This window comes from Triticum urartu, chromosome 2A (assembly GCF_056163025.1).
Source record: "Triticum urartu cultivar PI428250 chromosome 2A, HENAU_Tu73, whole genome shotgun sequence".
Taxonomy (NCBI): domain Eukaryota; kingdom Viridiplantae; phylum Streptophyta; class Magnoliopsida; order Poales; family Poaceae; genus Triticum; species Triticum urartu.
Window position 1 is genome coordinate 26,880,560 of NC_141874.1, and position 22,780 is coordinate 26,903,339.

Consider the following 22,780-nt stretch of genomic DNA (forward strand, 5'->3'; position numbering starts at 1 on the left):
CCGCTGTAAAGAGTTTGTTGTACCGAGCATCGAAACCTTGGGTGGTGAAGGCCACACATACATGGGTAAGGTCTTTGCTGAGCTCCTTGCTCTTACATGCCCGGTAAATTAAAGTTGGCCACGAAATGCCTCATGCACCATCTGTGGTGAAGCTTTGGAAATCCTGGAATAACAATGTCCATTGCCTTGAGTATGCCATGGTGCCGGTCACGTTGTGCCTAACATGACCCATGAACCACTCCCAGTTGTCTTGGTGCTCGAAAGGCACCAAAGCAAATGCACACGGCAACACGTTGTCGTTTGATGAGTGCGCCATTGCTACCATTAGTGTGCCCTTGTATCTACCGGTCAAGAACGTGCCATCTATAGACAAGACCGGACGACAATGCTGAAACGCATCCACGCATTGTCCATAACTCCAGAAGGCACGGTGGAACACTCCCTCGTGATCCTCGACCACATGAAACATGCCCGGGTTCTTATGTGCAATCGCGGCCAACAACCTTGGGAGCTGGTTGTATGCTTCTTCATAACCACCATACAACATCCTAATAGCATTTGCCTTTGCCTTCCATGCCTTCCCAAACTTGACTTCATAACCAAATTGTTTTTTCACCGTCCGCATTAGAAACCTCACTTTCACAGTGGGATCAAAGCCTATATCTTTCATCCATTTGTATCCGAGATACTCAGATGTGAGTTGACGGTGTGTCGTTCGAAGTCGTTTAGATGGCGGTTTGCACCTATGAGTGGCAACACAACTTGTTAACACCCATTCTTCGGTTTCTTTAAGCTTTCTTGCACGAACCTTCCATGGACATCCTTCATGCTCACACTTCACGGTGTAACGCAACTTCATGTCGGAGTGCTCCACATAAATTGGCCTATGGTTCCGAATGGCATAGTCAGCCAACCATAACTTCAGCATAGGCAAGCTCAGAAACTTCACTCCTTTCTTCAAATAAGCATTCTCGTCCTCATTCTCCACCCTTGGTTCTCCTGGATCCGGGCATGGTGTTGGCTCAATCGCCGTCATTCTCATTCCACCGTCAACAACAACTTTATGGGCAAGGCTGAGATCTTTAAACAAGTGAGTTCTTTTTTCTAAGCCCGTCAGCTCAAAGTGGATTTGGTTTTCCTCCTTTGTGAATCCATCCTCGTCCAACTGTTCAACTGGACCCTCGTCATCCGAGTCATACGCATATTGACGCCTAAAAGGCAAGTCATGATCCATGTCCTTTTGTGCTATGTACGCATCCAAGTCACCAACATCATTACCATGAAACCCTTCCTCTTGCTCTTCGTCGTCATCATAAGCATCTTCATCCTCTTGAATTACTTCGTCGCTAGCAATCACCTCAGCTTCATTTGCTTGGCTAGTTGGTGGTTGGCTAGAAGCATTGGGGGCATACAACTCAACCTCATTTGCTTTAATAGATGGTACACGGGGACGTGGTTGGCTATAAGCATTGGGGGCATCAACCACAACCCTATGCTCAACAAGTGGCACCATTGTCCTCTCGCTCATGTCATCCATTGGGGAAGAGACATGTCGGTTCAAATCAAAGGTAAACCGAGGAGATTCAATCTTGGTGGCAAACAATTCAAGTGACTTGTCTTCCGATTGGGAAACTTTTTCCTTGTATACATCCCAATGCAAATCCGAGGTGATAGGCATACTTTTCAAGCGAGATTTGGCTCCAACTCCAACATCATACCTTCCTATTAACTTAACATCAACATTGGTGTCCATCCACTTTAAGACTTGTCTCACTTTTGCAACAACATCCTCATAGCTAGGGCTTGTACCAAAAACCAATGGTTCCTCACCCGTGTCGGCATTGTTACTCAAGAATGCCTCCTTGTCCATGTAATGAACATTAACAAGTCTCTCCATCTAGAAATAACATGAATGCATTTAAGACTTCAATGAGAATTGGTGTTTATCCAAATACATCTCATTATAACCAAATCATATCAACACTAAATTATTGGTGATGTCCACAAAAATATCACTAATTAACACACACTAAGCAAAGTTAACCCTAATCACTAACTAACCCTAACCCCCAATCTTTCTACTCAACAAGCATATATTCCTACTACACACCATGCATATCACTATATTATCAAAGTTAACCAAGCCATTCACACTAACATAAGGGAGAAAAAAAACTAGGGTTCCACCAACATGTATAAAATGCAACCAAAATAATAAGATTTAACAAAAAATAATTGGATGATTTGGGGGAGATTACCAAGAGCAACAAAGTGATGGAAAGATCCACCTAAGGGATGCACCTTTTGGAGAGGATTTGAGGAGGAGCTTGAGGGGTGGGAGAGAGTGTGGGAGCTCCAAGTGTTCTTCAAGCTCGGGTTGTGGATTGGGGAAAGTGTGTGGGGTGGGTCCCACACACTTTCCCGTGGGGTTATCCACTTACCAGGGCCAGCCGCCAAGGTCCTTGGCGTCTGGCCCCTTTGCCACATCAGTAGGTCAACGGGCAGGAGGGCAGTGCGGGCCAAGGGCCAGATGCCAGGGTTCCTGGCGTCTGGTTCGCAACCCAGACGCCAGGGATGTTGGCGTCACCCAAAGAGGTCAAAATCGATTTTTTTTTAAACGAGATCAAATAGGGATTTTGTTAGCCTTTTAGGTCAGTACAGTAATTTTGTCCTCTCTTGCGCATCCAATGGAAGCTGGTGAAACTTTGCCAACAGAACGAGCTGTGTAAAGAGGCCGTGCAGCCCACGAACGCTCTGCAGCCCAGTCGAACGCAGGGGAGGCGGAAAAACACGCAAGAGACGCGGAAGAAAATGATCGCCGGAGGTGACGAGCTGACGTGCTCTTCGATCATGCGTACGTCTCAATAATCAATCTTCCTCTAGCCTTCTTCCTCATGAATTGCCCACTGAAATGGTTCATTCTTTCATCATTACATTGCTTTAGGGCGCAACCAGCAAATGTTATCCCCCATCTGTCCACGGACAGAGGGACCAGTTCATGCACAAAGAAAGATAGAAATTTACAGTTTACGTACAAAACGATGAGCAGGACACCGACTGGGCCGCATCGTGCTCATGGGCCAATGGCTTTGCTATGTTCCTTCCGGTGTTTACCCATTGCCATTGGATTCTGCACGGACGGTGATCCATGTTGGACGTCCCTCTGCAGTTGTTTGCTGTACGCCAGAGGATCTCATTCCGGCTGCGAGAAGGGCGCCGCTGGCGGCTCGCCCACGGGAGGTGCGGGTCGTGCACCAGCGCGCGCACGGACCTCCCCGCCGAGGGCTCGGACAGGAAGAGCGCGTCGAGGGTGAGCCAGCCGCGACCAGCCGGCGCCCGTACTCCTCCGTTGGTGGGGAATCGGAGTTCGTCTCCATTTCCGGGAGTGGCGCGCGCCGGATTTTGGGGGGAAAGTGCAGGTTCAGGACTTCAGGTTGGGTTCGCTGGACAGTCAGCAGCAGCTAGGAGCAACTACACTTTCTGCTCGACAGCAAAGCCGCTTCCCCAGATCAGGAATTCTAATTTATCCTTTTTTTTCGTGAATATACAAAGCTTGTACACCATTCTATTGATAGAAAAAGATAATTCGTACAAAGAGATGGTACAACACATGACAAAAACCCAAGAGGGCGTGAACATAATGCCCGGAGCACGGAGACATCGGATGTTCGGCCCAAAGGAAGGAATAACACAGCTAAACCCGCCTAGCCCAGACTTGAGCATTGGAGGGTGAGGAGGCGGGACACAAGAAACTCAGACCGCGTCACGACATCGTGAACCTACGTCGTGCACTGCACCAGCCTCGCTAGGATCAACGTACCCTCACCAAGAGCGCCAGGAGATCGGCAAGTGAGTAGCAGGACCTGGCCAAGTCGGGGGTAGAAGACATGAGGGAAGCACCATGGAAGTCGTACATAGCGCCCCGGAAACACATGCCTTGAGCGGCAACAATCAACGTGACGTCCAACAACTTCAAAACCCACACCCAGGACGCCGCGAGCCAAAAAGACAACGCCTTCAAAAAGGGGAACGACATCATGACGCCGTCGCCGTCCGATCCGAGGAATCGGACCTAGCGTTTCCCCCGATGCTCGAAGAGGGGCACATAAAAGGGTCATGGTAGCGCCTTCAAGGAGGGAACGACACTCGCAAGGGTCATTGCTGCCAGCAATAGCAAGCCAAGGAGAGACTTTCGCCCCGACCTGAGTGTGAGCAATCCCGTAGTCGAAGAAGACATGGGAACCCAATGTTGTTCAAAGCCGACACCACAAGAATGGGAGCTACGTCCGGCGTTGCGGAGGCACCGGGCACCTCCGAACATGTGAGCTTTGGAAGGGACGACGCAAGGAGGTGACCATGGTTGGGGAGGCGGCGATGTGTAGGAGGTGGATGCGAAGGAAACGACGACGACCGGCGACGTTGACAAGACCGAAACTTGAGAGAGACAGATCCACACTGTCGGAGCCGAAGCCGTCAGTACACCGGCAAACCGAACATGATGGAGAACGAAGCCTTCGAAGCACCGGGGCCGTAGCCGCACTGGAAAAGGATGCCGGGGAACGTGGGTCCAGGCTGCCATGGCAAGAGACGCACCGGCAAGAAACCGCGGGCTTCAAAGCGCCAGCCTTGCCACCAGGCCAGTGCACTACAAAAGAGCAGCCGCCGCTAGGAAGACCAACTGGGAACTTGCCGAGGCTAAAGCCCCGCAGCCATAGCTGCAACACGGGGGTGGAAGGCAGTTGCGACGCCACCGTAGAAGGATGGCAGGACCTGAGCCAGCCGAGGAAACCCTTGCCCCCATCTCAGCTAGATCAGCACGAGAGCATGAGTGCACGAGGGCAGTCGCCGGCGCTAGGCAATGACAGCAGCCGACCGGGAGGGGCGCGTAGAGGGGAGGAGCGAGACGGTCGGATCTCCGCCGACGGAAGGAGCGGTAGCCGGCGGTGGCCGAAGTACAAGGTGGATGGCCCTGGCCGGTGGGCAAAGGACCATCTGTACCAAGGGAAAAAGGCATCGCCGCCTTCCCAGGCACCCGCGCACGCTTCACCGGGCGGGCCTTGCCTGGTGGGAGATGGGGAGAAGTGTGGCGGCCGTGCGGGGTTGCCCCCGAGTTGCCAGAGAAGCGACGTGGTGAGGGGCGGGGTCCTTTCTGATGATATCACCAAATATTAGTATTTTACTTAAGCTATACTCCCTCCGTCTGGTGAAGAGTGTACATCTAGAAATTTTAGGACAAATTATAGAGTTGAGTAAAAAAATGCATTGGAAAGATACAAGCCACCATCTCTCTCCGCTTTAATTACCCAGCCCCCAATGAGCTATGTGCATGTAGAAATTAAGAAGACCATATGTAGATTGTTATTGGTCTTGATTACCATGTGATGGGAGGAAAGTATTTTCCCCCACTTTAAAGTGTATTGGGAAAATAGAAGTACACTCTTTTATAGACAAAATTTGAAGTTAAATGTATACTCTTCACCGGACGGAGAGAGTACCAGCAAAAAGGGCTCATGAATTCCAACAAAAAATTAAGCAAACTATGGAGTCATGGATGCAATCTTAGGCGGTTTTCAGTTCAAGTATCATCGACGTAGGGCATGTTTTAGTTGCCGCTGCCACAACCTCAAGCTCATCCTCGCGCCACCGTTTTGAGCTCGTTCTCACTTCACTCTGACATCAAACCTTGCCCCGGAACTCCTCATGCCTCCTCTATGCTCACCAAGTTTTGTTTGTGACATTGTTGTTCTGATAATCTACCCACCTCTTTGCTAACGGACCACTTGGCTTAGATGTTTACAACCTGTCCGAAAGAAATATATTGGTGTTATTCATCACATTTTCTTGTATCATCAAGCCCACCTGATCCATCACCTCAGATTGTTACTCCATATATCTGAATTGATCTCCACCTCTGATTTCATATGTTTTTGAAAACTACATGCACATTTTTTTGGTTGCAACTGTTGAACATTTGTCCACATGCATATTTATGAAAGAAAATACGTGAAGAGTTTTTCAAAATTACATAAACAATTTAATATATTCAAAAACAACTTTTATTGCTCCCGTGGTTGTAGCTTGGCCGACAACCCTTGCTGACTAACACCAGAGACCAACAGACACATGCCTGTGCCGGTAATTGCCGAACTTTAGCATCCTGATGCTAATTGCCGACGCTGGTAGGCTGGCCGATGTGGATTTAGTTTTTTTTTCTAGTTCCCTCGATTGCATTTGGCAAAAATTAATTGGTGAATTTGAAAAGTTCAAAAATTTTGAAAAAAGTTCATGCACTTGAAAAAAGGTCATCAAATTTAAAAGAAGTTCATCAAATTTCAAAATAAAAATTCATCGAATTGAAAAAAATCGAACTAAAAAACAAATTTGAAAAAAGTTCATTAAATTTGAAAAAAGTTCATCAAAATTGAAAAAAAGTTTATTTAATTATAAAAAGGTTCATCAGTTTAGAAAAATGTTCAAGGAAACAAAAAAAGAAAAAGGACAAGAAAAAGGAAGTGAAAAAGGAAAAACAAACAAACAGAATTGACGAGACGAAATAAAAGAAAATTGAAGTGGGTGTGCCTGAGCTGGTGAGTTTCCTGCTGGTTGCTGCGCTCCCTTCGAACAATGAGGTCGGCAGTTCAATCAAAACCAACACCTTTTTTGGAACGTAGCAGTGTGCGCCTGTTTGCAGTTTATATAGTAATGGCCACCTGAAGCGTAGAATAGGATATGCCAGTGTGGCCTGATGATCACGCATGAAAAAGGCCGAGTGAGTGCAGGCTCACGCGGAAGCCCATCATTTGCGAGCAGCAGAAGGCGGGCATGCGAGTCGTTGTGTAAGTTTTCACTTTTTAAGGAACATTTTTTTTTCGTCATTTGTGGACGGTATGGTGGGTAACTTGGGGAAATTTCAAGTGTAATTTAATGACGGGCGCAATGAAATGCTAATCCATTTATTAGTAGTCAGTTTAGCTATATAGGTAAGTCACCTAAATTTTTGAATTTGGGTCAGTCAATTTGATGACCGTTGATTCTTGCTCTGAGATTCATGTTGTGTTTTTCTAGTTGTTCTATGAGTTATGCTATTTTTTCACTGATCACATATTTGGGCCAGTTGATTTGCTATTTGGCAAAAGCCCATTACCTGTACCGTCTAGGCCATCCCTCTTTTTTTTGTGTTTGTATGCATTTCTCCTTTTGTTTTACTTTATTATATTTTTTTTCTTGTATTGATATTTTTTGGACGGTGCATGAGTGTAAATGTGTACACACAAATACTATGCAATATGTGCAAAATTGTGTGCAAGTTTTTAAAACTCTTTTCATTATATTTATTCTCAAAGAGTAATAACAATGGTACTTATGCATTGACCATTATAAAACTTCATGATTTTGATTTTGATTTGGTAATTATTTGTCGGATTTCGGGTTCCGGCAGATCCTTAAGGTTCGAACTCTGGGGTGCGCGCGAAGATTACGCCTTCTACCTCACCGTCTCGCAAAGATCTTTACTGAAAGAACTGCACAAGAGACACAAGGTTTATACTGGTTCGGGCCACCATTGTGGTGTAATACCCTACTCCAGTGTGTGGTGGGTGGATTGCCTCTTGGGCTGATGATGATGAACAATACAAGGAAGAACAGCCTCGCGAGGGTCTGCTCTTGGCCGGGGCGATGAACTGTTAGGAGGAGTTCAGTCACCCTTCTCTCTCTCTCTCACACTCACTACCTTACTCTCACCCGCCGGCCCCTTTGTTAAGTGGGCGGATGGTCCTATTTATAGAGGCCCTGGTCCTCTTCCCAAATATCGAGCGGAAAGAGAGCCAACAATGGCGGGCTAATTTGAAGGGGGACAGCAAGTATCAGCTATCCTGACAAAAGCAGTCTTCGCCTGCGCAAAGCTCTGGTGATGACGCCGTCTTGGGCTCCACAGTGACCTCCGTCTCGTAGTCCTCCTGGTCTTGGTCTCGTTGCACCAAAATGGCAACCTTTGCCTGATGCCTCGGTACTCCGCGGCTGCGCTTTCCCCCTTTGCACCAAAGAGGAAAGGAGAATGCTGCGCGGGCTGGCACCCGCCTGGCGCCCTGAGTCGTCATGGCTTGCGTCATGGGCACCTCGCGAGGTACCCCGCCTTGATTTCTCCACCTCCTCGTGAGCCAGCCTGACGAGGCCGCGCCTGAGGAAGCTCCACGTCGTCCGCCCTGCGAGGCTTGGCTCCACGCGAGGGTCTTGAGTCTTGCTTTGATGAAGATGGGCCGTGCTGGGCCCCCTTTGAGCCATGCCGCAGGCCGCAGGCAGGCAAGTCTGGGGACCCCCGTTCCCAGAACACGGACAGTAGCCCCCGGGCCCAAGGCGCACCCGGACTTGGCTTTGCCGAGAGGCGAAAGGGCAAGGGCGAAGCGCCGCGGGCCCTAACAGCCTGCGGGCTTGGGCGCCGCGTGGCGGTTGATGGGACGTGGGCGTCTCCGCTTCCCCACGACGCCTCGGTGATCGCGCGGGTTGGACTAGTCCCTGCATGCAAATCATGTCATGATTACCTGCGATCGAGGAGGCCGGCTGTTGGCCTTCGCCGGCTATAAGTACGGAACTGCGCGTGCCATTCCAGTCCATCCCTCCTTGCTTCTCCTTCTTCCCGATCCTTGCTCCGTCTTGCCGCGATGGCTCCGATTCGCCGGTTCTCTGCAGCGGAGAAGGGAAAGGCCCCTCGAGAGGGACCAGACCCGCTCCCGTCGAAGAAACGGCTCGCTCTTTGCAGCCGGGACGAGGAGGACCGTCAGGTGGTGTTGAGGCCTCGGTGCGAGCGGGCTCTGCCGGGGTTCCCGCTTCCCTTGCATGCCCACGTCGAGGGCCTCGAAGGTGTCGATGCCGATCCCCGCGGTCAGCGCCGTCGTCGGCGCCGACGGGTCACGAAGGTGTGGGTTGTTCCTCTTGGGGTCCACGCCGAGGGCTCCTCCCAAGAGTTCGTGCTCCACGTCGCCATTCCTCTCCAGTCTTGGATCCGCCTGCCTCCCTTCTTCGCCTCCATCATCCCGCCAGGGGAGCCCCTGGTGCTCTGGCTGCAGCACGCTGGCTGCAGCACCCTCGCGACCGAGGAAGAGGTCGCGGTCGTTGCCCCGGGCGAGGTCTAAATGACTCATGGCTGGAGAGAGATCGCCCGGGTTTGCAAGGTGAGGGGCGTCTTCGTGGTCCACTTGGAGTACTATGGCGCTTCGGTGATGTCCTTCAAGGTCTTCGACGCGAACGGGCGCCGGCTGGAGTGTTGCCCCGGGAGAGGTGGCTAGGACCTCGCCATGGTGAGGGCTAGGCCCGTCGACCGCTCCCTTGGCGGCTCGGCAGGCGACGGAAGCGCCGGAGGATCCAGCGACTCCAGCGAGATCTTCGCGACTCCGGAGACGAGTGACGACAGCTATGAGCCCCCGAGCCGGCGCCGCTCCTGGAGCAGGGCGGGCTCGTCTGGCCGTCGCCGACTCTGATCTGGATGGGGTTGGCGCCAACGCTTGACGGCCCACTATTGATGATGGCATCTTTTGCAGGAGCGCATGTAGTTAGCATCCCTTAGGGTCCGTTCCCTGCGAGGAATCAAATTGCGCCCCATGGGGGCTTGTAAGGTGCCTGTAATCCTGTTTGTTAATACATAACCCTTGCTGTAGAGCTGTGCGAGTTGCTGATTCCGTCTTAACTCAGTTCTCCCTTTCGAACCTCGCGAGGGCTTGGTGCTCTGCGCCGACAGGTCCCAGTCCCAAGGCGGCGTCAGCCGTCGCTGGTATGCCAGGTCGCGATGCCGTGGTCAAGGCCAGGAGGTGAGCGACCCGGGGTCCGGTAAGAGCCCCTGAGCCGCGATGCTCAGGAGGTCCCCTTTGGCGCCCAAGCAGCCGTCGCTCGGCGAGAAAGGAGAGCGGTGTCGCTGACACGGAATTGCATTAGGTGCAGGGGTAGTGCTATGATAGCCAGTGCTTTCGGGCGGTGACTTATCTCGAGAGTCGGGGATTATTCCTGGCGTGTCGTCGGGTCCGCGCGTCGGCAGGAGCGGAATCGCTCGGCGAGGTCCTCGCGCGCCCCTTCTCCCCTGCCTTTGCTCCCCTTTCTGCTCTACGTCCTCGGGTCCTGGCCCTCGAGTTAGTCTCAGCCGTCGCTGGTATGCCAGGTCACGATGCCGTGGTGAAGGCCAGAGGGTGAGGGCTAGAGAGCCAGTAGGAGCCCTGAGTCGCGATGCTCAGGCACCCCCCCTTTAACGTGCAAGCGGTTCGCGCGGACGAGAGTGAAAGGAACGCCGCGAGGGCCTTGCCTGGTGCAACTCCCTTAGGGGATCCTGTAAACTCATCATAGAAGGAAGAAGAGGTTGCCATGACAATTATCAGCCTGCCGTTAGTTGCTTCCGAGGGGAGGTGAGGCACTGGAGGCTTGACGAGGTGGCGCCATGCGGGGCTGCCGCGGCCAGAGCTCAGCCATTCAGGTTTGTCGGCGTTGCAGGGACGGACCCATGCGCAAGCGTCGTGCCGTTATGGGAGCAATTCCGTCAGTTGGCGTCAGTTGAGCAGGCAACTAGATCAAACACGTTAGCTGCGAAGGAGGGGGTTCATTCAAACTGATGCTGGGAAGGTAGACATCCCTGGGTCGGGCCCGAGCGACTTGGGGATGATGCAGCCCGAGGGGCGCCCCCATCAAAGCAAGCTAACGACATGAAATAAAAGGGATACGTACCGCAGGGACGGACCCATGCGGCCTGGGAACGATGCAGCCCTGGGAGGGCGCTCCCAGCTGGAAATTAAATTGGTAAGATGTCACCTGAGGGTGTCGAGGGCGAAGGGGTGTTGGTGCAGCAGACTCGGTGGGCTGCGGAAGCCGATACTCACGAGCCCCCAGGCCCAGGGGCCTCGAGAGGCTCCGGAGGCACTGGTAGCTCTTCGCGAATCATCTCCATCTCCGCCAAGGCTGCGGAACGCCTGTCTTCTTGAGCCTCCATGATGCCCCTCATGAGGCGCTGGCACGTAGCAGCCGCGCTCGGCAAGCCGTAAGGCATGCGAACGTAGTTGTGGGGCAGATCCCCGCAGCGCCCCACTCGCGAGGGCCAGAGGCGCTCCATCGTAGCGACTTGGTTGAGCCCTGGTACGTCGATGCAGACGCACAGCCCACCATCCTCGCCTGGATGGGGAGCCACAGCCGGTAGACGGCGGCAACCTCTCATGATTCTTGATGCCTGTAGTTCTTGAATGGCCTTGTCGACGAACTCCTGCGGGTCTGACCTTCCTTGCCTTGCTCCTTCTTGAGGGAAATATGCTTCGAAACACGCCTCCACGTGGTGCCCAAGCGCCTCCCTCGTGACCCTGGCCGGGTCGGTGGCCTTCCAGGGGAGAGCCCCTGAGCCCTGCCTGAGGAGGGCGCCGGGCGCGCTTTCCTATGCGATGGAAGGAGGTTCCCCCTGGGCAGATGCGGGCCCTAAGGGGCCCGCCTCCCGAGTGGCCGGTCCGGGCGATGTCTTCTTCTTCTTGGGGGTGGTCTCGGGAAGTCTCCTGCTTCCGCGATCCGGGTCTTCCAGTGATGCGGCCTGAAAGGCTCGCTCCAGGGAACACACTGCATCCTTCTCTTCACAGGGCACCGTGATGACTCCGCCACTTCCTGGCATCTTGAGGACGTTGTAGCCATGGTGAGTCACGGCCATGAACTTGGCCAGCGCTGGGTACCCGAGGACGGCGTTGTACGGCAGGTGGATGTGGGCGACGTCGAAGTCAATGAGCTCGGTGCGGTAGTTGTTGCGTGCCCCGAAGGTGACAGGGAGGCGGACCTGCCCAATTGGGACCGTGGAGCCGTCGATGACTCCGGAGAAGGGCTTGGTTGGCTGAAGCTGGTCGTAGGGCACTTGGAGATTGTTGAACGTTTCCACGGACAGGACGTTGAGCCCTGCCCCACCATCGATGAGGGTCCTGGTGACCAGTACATTGCTGATGACTGGGGAGCAAAGCATCGGGAGGACTCCGGCTGTGGCCACACACTTGAGTTGATCCGCTGAGCTGAATGTGATGGCGCATGCCGACCACCTGAGAGGGCGCGTTGCTTCAAGCTTGGGGAGGACTGCATTCACTTCGCGGGCAAACTGCTTGAAGATTCGTTGGGAGGCTGGGGCTTGAGCTCCGCCCAGGATGTAGGCGATTGCGCGTGGCTCCTGGAAGCCCCCAGCCCCTTCTTCTTGATGGCGGTCCTCGTTCCTCCTTGGCTGAGGCGGCAGTGGAGGGAGGCCTGCGTGGCCCTGTGGGCGATCCTCACGAGGTTGATCCCTCCAGTCCCCCTCGCGAGGCAGGTCTCGCCAGCGATCCTCGCGAGGTTGATCGCGCCACCCTGGGCGCGGGCCGCGGTCTTCCCAGCGTCCTGTGTTTCTTCCTCCTCCTCGGCCGTAGCCCCGACCGGCGCGGTCGGGACGACGGCCGATCCTTCCTTCTCGCACGGCGCGGAGTTCTTGGCATTCGTTGGTGTTGTGGGTGTGGAGGTCGTGGTACACACAGTACCGGCTGCCCCTGGGGAATTCAGGCAGATCTTTGCCCCGCTTGGTGTCTGGTTCTGCCGCGAGCACCGCAGCCCCCTTGCGCTTCACGTCCTTGGTCTTGGGCTTCTTCTCTTCTGGGTCTGCGGCAGGCAGCTCGAGGAGGGAGAGGTGTCCCTCCTCAGCCCTGGCGCACTTGGTCGCCAAGTTGAACAGCTCCAGGGAGGTGCACAGGTCTTCATGCATCGCCAGCTCCTCCTTCATCTTGACGTCGCGCACACCATCGGAGAAGGCCGAGATGATGGCCTCCTCGGACACCTTGGGGATCTTGAGGCGCGCGCTGTTGAAGCGCTGGATGTACTTTTGCAGGATCTCTCCGGGTTGTTGCTTGATGCGGCGCATGTCGCTCACAGTGGGTGGCCGGTCGCGAGTACCTTGGAAGTTGGCGATGAAGCGGGTGCGCATCTGGTCCCAGGAAGAGATCGTGCCTGGAGCCAGATTCAGGAGCCAGGTGCGAGCTCCTTCCTTGAGCGGCATGGGGAACCAGTTCGCCATGACCTTCTCGTCCCCGCTGGCAGCTTCGATGCCCAGCTCATAGAGCTGGAGGAACTCTGCAGGGTCTGTCGTGCCGTCGTAACGAGGAGGCAGGTCTGGCTTGAACTTGCCGGGCCACACGATGCTACGCAGCTCGGTGGTGTAGGCACGGCAGCCTGCGGTGGCCACGAAAGGCTTCGGCTGGTGGAGGGCTCGGTCTTGAGGGTCCCCACGCACTGCAGCTAGGAGCAGCGCGGGGTCTTGGCGTGCCAGAGCTGGAGCGCCCGGGCAGCTCCTTACGGGCGAGGGACTTCTTGGCAGCTCCGTTCTTGCTGCGCTGGCACCTGACGGAGCGGGTTCCGCCCAGGGGCCACGCGCCTTGGAGCCATGGCGTCTTCTTGGAGAGGAGGCGGCCGGTACGCCCCCGGAGCTTCGTTGCCCGCGCGGAGTAGGGTGTGGCGTAGCAGAACGGACGACGCGGGAGAGCCCCCTGCGGCGCGGACGAGCTCGGCGACGCGGTCGAGCCACTCTTCGTAGATGTCGTCGACGGGACGGTAGTGCAGGAGCTCGTTTGCCATGATGAGCGCAGCTCGAGCCTCCAAGGGTGCGCGAAGCGCGTGGGATGAAGAACCAGCTGGTGCGAGCGATGGAGTAGCGGTGCGGCCGTCTTGCCGCACGGATGGATGCTGAGACGACGCTTGCTTCTCGCCCCCCGCCGGGCCGGTGGCGGCGTTGATGGCGGGTGACGGGGAACGACGAGGACGTCCGCCGACGGGTGCCGTCTGGGCGACGCGGGAAGCGATGGCGGCCCGGCGCTCGGCGCGGGGCCGACGAGCGTCGGACATGGACGCGACGGTCAGAGAAGAACAGAGCGGTGGAAGGCAAATTCCGGCGCACCCCTACCTGGCGTGCCAAATGTCGGATTTCGGGTTCCGGCAAACCCTTAAGGTTCGAACTCTGGGGTGCGCGCGAAGATTACGCCTTCTACCTCATCGTCTCGCAAAGATCTAGACTACTGAAAGAACTGCACAAGAGACACAAGGTTTATACTGGTTCGGGCTACCGTTGTGGTGTAATACCCTACTCCAGTGTTTGGTGGGTGGATTGCCTCTTGGGCTCATGATGATGAACAATATAAGGAAGAACAGCCTCGCGAGGGTCTGCTCTTGGCTGGGGCGATGAACTGTTAGGAGGAGTTCAGTCACCCTTCTCTCTCTCTCTCACTCACTGCCTTACTCTCACCCGCCGGCCCCTTTGTTATGTGGGCGGATGGTCCTATTTATAGAGGCCCTGGTCCTCTTCCCAAATATCGAGCGGGAAGGGAGCCAACAATGGAGGGCTAATTTGAAGGGGGACAGCAAGTATCAGCTATCCTGACAAAAGCAGTCTTCGCCTGCGCAAAGCTCTGGTGATGACGCCGTCTTGGGCTCCACGGTGACCTCCGTCTCGTAGTCCTCCTGGTCTTGGTCTCGTTGCACCAAAATGGCAACCTTTGCCTGATGCCTCGGTACTCCGTGGCTGCGCTTGCCCCCTTTTCACCAAAGAGGAAAGGAGGACGCTGCGCGGGCTGGCACCCGCCTGGCGCCCTGAGTCATCATGGCTTGCGTCACGGGCACCTCGCGAGGTACCCCGCCTTGATTTCTCCGCCTCCTCATGAGCCAGCCTGACGAGGCCGCGCCTGAGGAAGCTCCACGTCATCCGCCCCGCGAGGCTTGGCCCCTCGCGAGGGTCTTGAGTCTTGCGTTGATGAAGATGGGCCGTGCTGGGCCCCCTTTGAGCCACGCCGCAGGCCGCAGGCAGGCAAGTCTGGGGACCCCCGTTCCCAGAACGCCGACATTATTTCATTTTCTTTCTTTTCTAAGGGTAATTCCAATGACACCTTCTTAGGAAACTTTTTCTTTTTGCGGAAACTCCACTATTATATGCCTTTTTGCCTATTTTAGAAAAACACAATTTCTTTGTATATTGTGTGCAAATTTCTTATTGTTTGTTTTATTTTTTTCCATTTAGTTCTTCTTAAAGGATAATACCGATGCCATGAATTCAATCTTCCTTAGAAAATCTCATTGTTTTGATTTTGCTTTATTTTTTATTTCATTTTTTCTTAAAGGGTAATACCGATGCCACTAATTTATTTTTCCTTATAAACTTAGTTATTTTGATTTTGTTTTAGTTAATATTTTATTCTATTTTTCTTTAAGAATAATACCAATCCCATTAATTCATTCTTTCTTCTGAATGTCTCCTTTGTGAATATTGCACTATCTTATGCTTTTACCCATTGTAAAAAAGCATAATTTTTGTGTATATTGTGTGCAAATTTTATTTTGATTTTTTATAACTTATTTCTTCTTAAAGCTTCTTAAAGGACAATGACAATGGAGTGCGGGCTTATGGCGGCCGAGCACCTGGCAGGCCGTTATCTTGCGCGTTCTTTTGGGCCTTGGGATGTGCAATCCGTCAGTTCGGGCCAGGTTTTTGCCAGGACTATAGGATGAAATGCGGTCCGGCATATGCCTAGCGCTCGCATAGGCGTATTCTATTCGGCCCATTCCTGGATTCTGTTTCCTGCTTCTGCCAATGCTCACATGACGTGCACCAGGGAACTGTGGCCCACGGGCTGGTTCGAAACAGCACAGGTCGTCGTGATAGATGCCCCCCCTCGCTGCGACGGAAAATCTAGTGGATCAGAGCAGAGCCACGCGGCAGATTTTCTATTCCATCCCCTTCCTCTACGCACCCGCCTGGGCCGGCGACGGCGCCTCCTTGAAGCTGTTCTGGCGCCTCCTTGAAGTTGTTCTGGCGCCGCCTCGAAGCTGTTCTGTCACCATGTCTACCAATGGCCTAGAGTTAAACGGGTACGCGTAGTCTCCTCCACCATTTTTTCACCGGCGAGCATCTTCCCACCGATGGCGGAGCGCCGCTTGCCATTGTAAGATCTGGACTCATGTAGCTAGATTTGATTTCTTGCAGGGCCATTGACGGAGATGCGGTGTGGAGCACTCCGGTACTGCCGTTGGAGTCTCAGGATTCCATGAGCGCTGTGAATGTGGAGGCGGTCGCTGCCGGCGAGCCACAGGCTGTGGGAAAGGGAGCCACATATGACGTTTGCTCCGAAGGGACCAGCGGGTGGACGCAAAGGTTAGTCAGGGGCACCATTGCATAACAATTTTTTCGTCGTCTATTTGGCGATTGTTTAGCACGAACCTTGATTTGTTCTGCCATACTATGACTATATTGATTGATCCGGCAGTTAGTACGCCTTCTTTGGATTGCTGTGTAGTATAGATGACGGTTGGTTTTTGTTGTGAGATATTGATATGAGAAGGTAACATGTATTTGGTGTCTAATTAGGGACATGTGGTGGAAAACTTGTGCAAGCTTAAGTTGGATCTGTTTTGTTTGGGGAATTGAGTTTGACAGCTAAACAAGTTCATTGGGTTGTAGATGCGTTAGTCAATTACCGATTTATTGTGGCATTATAATGCGTTGGTTTCGTTTGTCAAGTTGGAACTGTTATCTCTAGTCTTTTGTTTTTCACACCGAAGGAAGTGGTTATGGTTGTAGATGCATCAGTCAATTATTGATTTATTTGTGCCATTTTTAGTGTGTTGGATTCGTTTGTTTGACGCAGTCATGATAGCATTATAGCTAAAAGAGTTCCAGTTTATAGGAGTTGGGTCGCTGCATGAGCCCTGTGGTATGTTTTGTATTTTTGTTTCGCTGTTCGTGTGGGATAAAAATGTATCCATGGCATATGTATGTGGTCTTTTTATGATTTTGGAGGTGAATGAGATACTTAGAATCCTGGGATCTGTAATATGTAGTTTGGATTTTTATGATTTGTTTGAGCTAAGTTTCTAGGTTTGTTACATGGATGGATGTAGCGATTATGCCTGACGTTCTTTATGTTGATATATTTTGTTTCGAGGGTAATTGAGCATTTTCATCCATCGTTTTTTTCCACAAAAACACTGTCTGGAGGGTTAGGATTGGGAAGGCACCTGAGGAGAGGGAGATGAACCCTGATAGGAAAATAATACTTGAATTGTCAGTTCGCGCTTATGCAGAGACAAAATCTGGGCCAGTCGTCAATCCAACAATTGGCACATCTTTTGACTCGTTGGATGAAGCCTATGAGTTCTACAACCTCTATTCATGGGAATATGGTTTCGGGGTGAGGCTTGCGAAAAGCAGACTGAACATTAATCGAAAGAGATGTATGCAAGAAATACTGTGTGCTTGTGCAGTATGTGCACTCATATGCCGATAATCAATATGGCATTAGTTATTTTTTTCTTCTATAATATGATCTGTTATTTGGTTGCAGTAATGCGCTACATAACCTTGGGTAATCTGTAGCTAACATTTATTTTGTACTTGCTACCGTCTCTGCAGGGCAAACCAATGAGGGAAAACAGTCGATCATGAAGGTGCGGGTGTGAAGCCATGATTAGATTGCTCCGTTCAAAGGACAACGGTTGGTACATATCAGAGTTCAAAATCTGGCCATAACCACCCGTTGTCTGTGACATGTGGAGAAAAATGCATTGGAAGTCACACAAGCACATCGATAGATACACAAAGGATCTGGTGAAACAACTCCGCGATAATAATGTTGGTCTTGGGAAGGTTTTCAGCATTGTGGGTAGTTTTTTTTGGCTCAGTTGAAATACAAAGCGTTCATTGAAGACACTGTGTAGGAAGCTGAACAAGGACCAGTCAGACTCTGACGCTATGAAAACAATGGAAATTCAGGCTGATATGAAAGCAAATGATCCTGACTTCAATTACACCGTGCAAGTAGATGAAGACAGCAGGATAAAAACACTCATGTGGGTTACGAGTAGGGGGTGTGATCAGTATCGGTATTTCGGTGATGCAATTACATTTGACACAACATACAGGACCAACCTATATGTCATGCCGTTTGGTCTTTTCGTTGGTGTCAACAATCACTTCCAGAGTATAATCTTTGGAGGGGTCATGATGAGAGATGAGAAAGAAGAATCTTTCAGGTGGGTGTTCCGGGAGTTCATACGTATGGTTGGTGGGAAGCATCCACAAACTATACTTACAGATCAAGTGCGCTCTATGGAAATTGCAATTGAGGCAGAAATGCCAAACACAGTACACCGTTGGTGCAAGTGGCATGTCCTGAAAAAAGCGAAAGAGTCAATGGGTGTGCTTTGGAGCAAGAACAGTGAATTCAAACTGGAGTTTCACAAGCTTGTACATTACATGACCACGGAGGAGGAATTTGAGCAAGGGTGGCAGCAGATGTTGGACAAGTAGTCACTCAAGAAACATCCGTTTCTGACGAAGATATACGAAGTCCGGCATAAATGTGAAGGAAATATGCCCTAGAGGCAATAATAAAGTTATTATTTATTTCCTTATATCATGATAAATGTTTATTATTCATGCTAGAATTGTATTAACCGGAAACATAATACATGTGTGAATACATAGACAAACAGAGTGTCACTAGTATGCCTCTACTTGACTAGCTCGTTAATCAAAGATGGTTATGTTTCCTAACCATAAACAAAGAGTTGTTATTTGATTAACGAGATCACATCATTAGGTGAATGATCTGATTGACATGACCCATTTCATTAGCTTAGCACCCGATCGTTTAGTATGTTGCTATTGCTTTCTTCATGACATATACATGTTCCCTATGACTATGAGATTATGCAACTCCCGTTTGCCGGAGGAACACTTTGTGTGCTACCAAACGTCACAACGTAAATGGGTGATTATAAAGGTGCTCTACAGGTGTCTCCAAAGGTAGATGTTGGGTTGGCGTATTTCGAGATTAGGATTTGTCACTCCGATTGTCAGAGAGGTATCTCTGGGCCCTCTCGGTAATGCACATCACATAAGCCTTGCAAGCATTGCAACTAATGAGTTAGTTGCGGGATGATGCATTACAGAACGAGTAAAGTGACTTGCCGGTAACGAGATTGAACTAGGTATTGGATACCGACGATCGAATCTCGGGCAAGTAACATACCGATGACAAAGGGAACAACGTATGTTGTTATGCGGTCTGACCGATAAAGATCTTCGTAGAATATGTAGGAGCCAATATGGGCATCCAGGTCCCGCTATTGGTTATTGACCAGATATTTGTCTCAGTCATGTCTACATTGTTCTCGAACCGTAGGGTCCGCACGCTTAACGTTACGATGACAGTTATTATGAGTTTATGCATTTTGATGTACCGAAGTTAGTTCGGAGTCCCAGATGTGATCACGGACATGACGAGGAGTCTCGAAATGGTCGAGACATAAAGATTGATATATTGGATGGCTATATTCGGACACCGGAATTGTTCCGGGTGATTTTGGAGAAAACCGAAGTGCCGGAGGGGTTACCGGAACCCCCCGGGGAAGTAATGGGCCTTATTGGGCCTGAGGGGAGAGAGAGGGCAGCAGCCCAAGAGGTGGCACACCCCCCCTCATGGGGAGTCCGAATTGGACTAGGAGGGGGGCACGGCCCCCCTTTCCCTCTCCCTCTCCCTCTCTTTCCTTCCCCCTCCCTACTCCTAGTTGGACTAGGAAAGGGGAGTCCTACTCCCACTAGGAGAAGGACTCCCCCCTCTCTCCTTGGCACACCAAGGGCCGGCCGGCCTCCCCTTGCTCCTTTATATACGGGGGCAGGGGGCACCCTAGGACACACAAGTTGACCCACGTGATCGTTCCTTAGCCGTGTGCGGTGCCCCCTGCCACCATATTCCACCTCGATCATATCGTTGTAGTGCTTAGGCGAAGCCCTGCGTCGGTAGAACATCATCATCGTCACCACACCGTTGTGCTGACGGAACTCATCCCCGAAGCTTTGCTGGATCGGAGCCCGGGGAGCGTCATCGAGCTGTACGTGTGCTAAGAACTCGGAGGTGCTGGAGTAACGGTGCTTGGATCGGTCGGATCGGGAAGACGTACGACTACTTCCTCTACGTTGCATCAACGCTTTCGCGTCGGTCTACGGGGGTACGTAGACAACACTCTCCCCTCTCGTTGCTATGCATCACCATGATCTTGCGTGTGCGTAGGAAATTTTTTGAAATTACTACGTTCCCCAACAAAATGGGCTAAACCATATTTCATGGGTGTCTTCTGTGCTAAAATGACGAGCACACAAAGGAGTGAGAGCACAAATCACCTGCTGAAGGAGTACGTGCCTCCAGGATGTCCAATGCATCTGTTCCTCAAGCAGTTTGAGAAGCTTTAATTTGACCGACAATCCGAAGAAAGCTTCCAGGAGAAAAGAACACCACTGGTAAAAATCTCCATCATTCCCCCTACATTTGTGTTCATTGAAAATGAATATTTAAAATGTCCTACTTTCTATGTAAGCCTTCATACTTGGCAATGGGTTGACATCCTAACATTTGTGATGTGTGTGTGTCTATTCCCGTTGCAGAGTGGTGTATCTCTTAGATTTAACCTTCCGTTGGAGAGGCATGCTAGCAAAGTTTACACGAAGGCCATGTTTGAGACGTTTGGTGAAGAGTTGTACAAATGTGGTGCACATGTACTGGATGAGATTGTTCCTAGGAGGATTTATAAGTCGACACATGTTTAAGCAGCGAACAGAGAGAAATGGAGTAAAGTCCAGTTCAAAATCGAAGTCAATGAGGATGAAAGTTTTTTCAGCTGCGAGTGTGGCATGTTTGAACATTCTGGCCTAGTGTGCTGCCATACTTTGCAGGTTTGTATCCTTTGTGATGACTAAAAAAATCATGTTGTCGCTCCGTTTGTCCATATGAGACTAGTTGATTGATGTCCGGTATAATCTTATGCAGGTGATGGTTCACTTCCGTTTGGCAAAAATACCTGAGAAGCACATAATGAAGCGCTGGACAAGACAGGCTCATGACATTCTCCCGGAACACTTGGTCAGGTACCAGAAAGACAGAGGGCCTCCTGCTAGTGATACATTCAGGCATCAGACTATGTACATGAAAGCGCTTGAGTGTGTGGTGCTTGGTGACAGCAATGTTGAATGTTATGAAGTTTTCATGAGTATGATGAAGGAGGTCCATGCTACTTTGCTGCCTTTGAGTGTAGAAAAGGATGGTTTAGGGCTCGCAGAGCGAGAGAAGCAGCAACTTTTGGTAGCCAGTGCTACAGAGGGGGCGATCTAGGAAAATGGTGGTGGTGAAGATGCGGATAATGGAGATGCTGATTCAAATTGTTCAGGTGTGGGGGTGCATCAGAAAAAACGATAGAGGGGGAGACCAACGACAAGTCGAGACAAAGCTCCTTATGAGAATCATCTTAAGAGGTCCAGATTCTGTACAATTTGCAGATTGCAAGGTCACAAATGCACAACCTGCCCACAGAGAGGAGATTTGCCAAAGGCTCCAAGGAAATTGCCGAAGTGTAGCAACTGTGGGGTGGTTGGACATCGACGGAATGTCTGTGGCACTAAGAAAAGTGCACCGTTCGAGCCTAATTTCTTATAGTTGATTTAAGAACATTTTCTGGGTAAGGGGACTGATCGTGTGAGTGATTTGTTGTCCTTGTGTTTCTTAGCTTGCCATGATGTTCCCCGTAGCCATTTGGAGATCGGCGTACATGCAACTTATTGCATCTTCCTGTTGCCAATAGTGGGTGCTCCGGCTTGCTCCTTCAGAACAAAAGCCGGGGAAGAACAGCGGGGGCTCGAGAGATGAATGCCGAGGGCAGGGGTAGATGGAGACAACTGTGGGTGAGGTGACGGCGTAGTAAATTCCCATAAGAGACATGACTCTGAAAAGAGAACCATGATGCGCGGTGCAAAGTTGATGCACAACAGCGTGCCTCACGCATAAAACCCGAACTGGCTAATGATATCTCTATGGTTATTAGCGGCCGTCACACCTAAAACCTGAACGCGTCGTTGACTTGAAACCATCAAATGTTCCAGCCAAGTGTTAAACTTGTGTTAGATAACCATCATCACATGACATGCATCATGGTAAATGTACTGCACGCATGGGCACATCTTACTAACCCAGACACTTGTCAAAATCATGGGCAAGACCTGACAATTAGTGAAACAAAACAACTTATTTGGTTCTGCTTAGCGAACTGTACGTAAAGGAAACCAACTTGCGTGTTAGCTGATCGTCAGAATGCCACGTCCCCCGATTGAAGAAAATTGTGGCTGTGAGTCAGCAACGTTGCTCCACAGGGAAATTGCACGTCGTACATGTCTCCACCATCCCCGGTCGAGCATGTACAGCACGCCAAAATTCTGTTCGTACATGTCAGGTGCGAGACAAAGGCCTATAGACTTTTGCATGTGCGTGGGACCTGGCTCCTCCAATACAGGCCAAAAAATAAATCAAATACGCGAGGGATATGCTGCGAGCGGGAATCCACATGGCGTTTTCACGGCCTCGATACCGGCCTGCCTGGTGCGCGGCCGCTGTTCGCATTTTCCGAATGTCAATGCCTCTAATTCATTCTTCTTAGAAAATGTCATTATTTTAACTATTTTGTTTTTCTTTATGGATATTGCCAATGTCACTAATTAATTCCTAATTAGGAAAAATCTTTTTGTGAAAAAACCACCATTATATGCTTATTCTTGCATATTATAACATAACACAACTTTTCTTTAACTTTTGTGCATTTTTTGTCATTGTTTTTTTATTCTTTTTATTCTTTCTTCTTAAAGGGTAATACCAATGCCACTAATTCATTCTTCATGAGAAAACTTTTTGTTTTTGTTTTACTTTGTTAGTATTGGTATAAGGGAAAGAAGAAGGCTAGA

General features: G+C 50.9%; 1 pseudogene across 1 annotated transcript; it reads left to right on the top strand.

Annotated features, from left to right (window-relative positions):
• The first annotated feature begins 15,661 nt into the window (after positions 1-15,661).
• On the top strand, positions 15,662-21,555 carry LOC125510818 (protein FAR1-RELATED SEQUENCE 5-like; annotated as a pseudogene). Its single transcript, XR_015615363.1, has 6 exons — positions 15,662-15,867; positions 15,983-16,150; positions 17,683-18,352; positions 20,102-20,296; positions 20,441-20,728; positions 20,823-21,555. The product of XR_015615363.1 is annotated as a protein FAR1-RELATED SEQUENCE 5-like (transcript).
• The last annotated feature ends 1,225 nt before the right edge of the window (positions 21,556-22,780 follow it).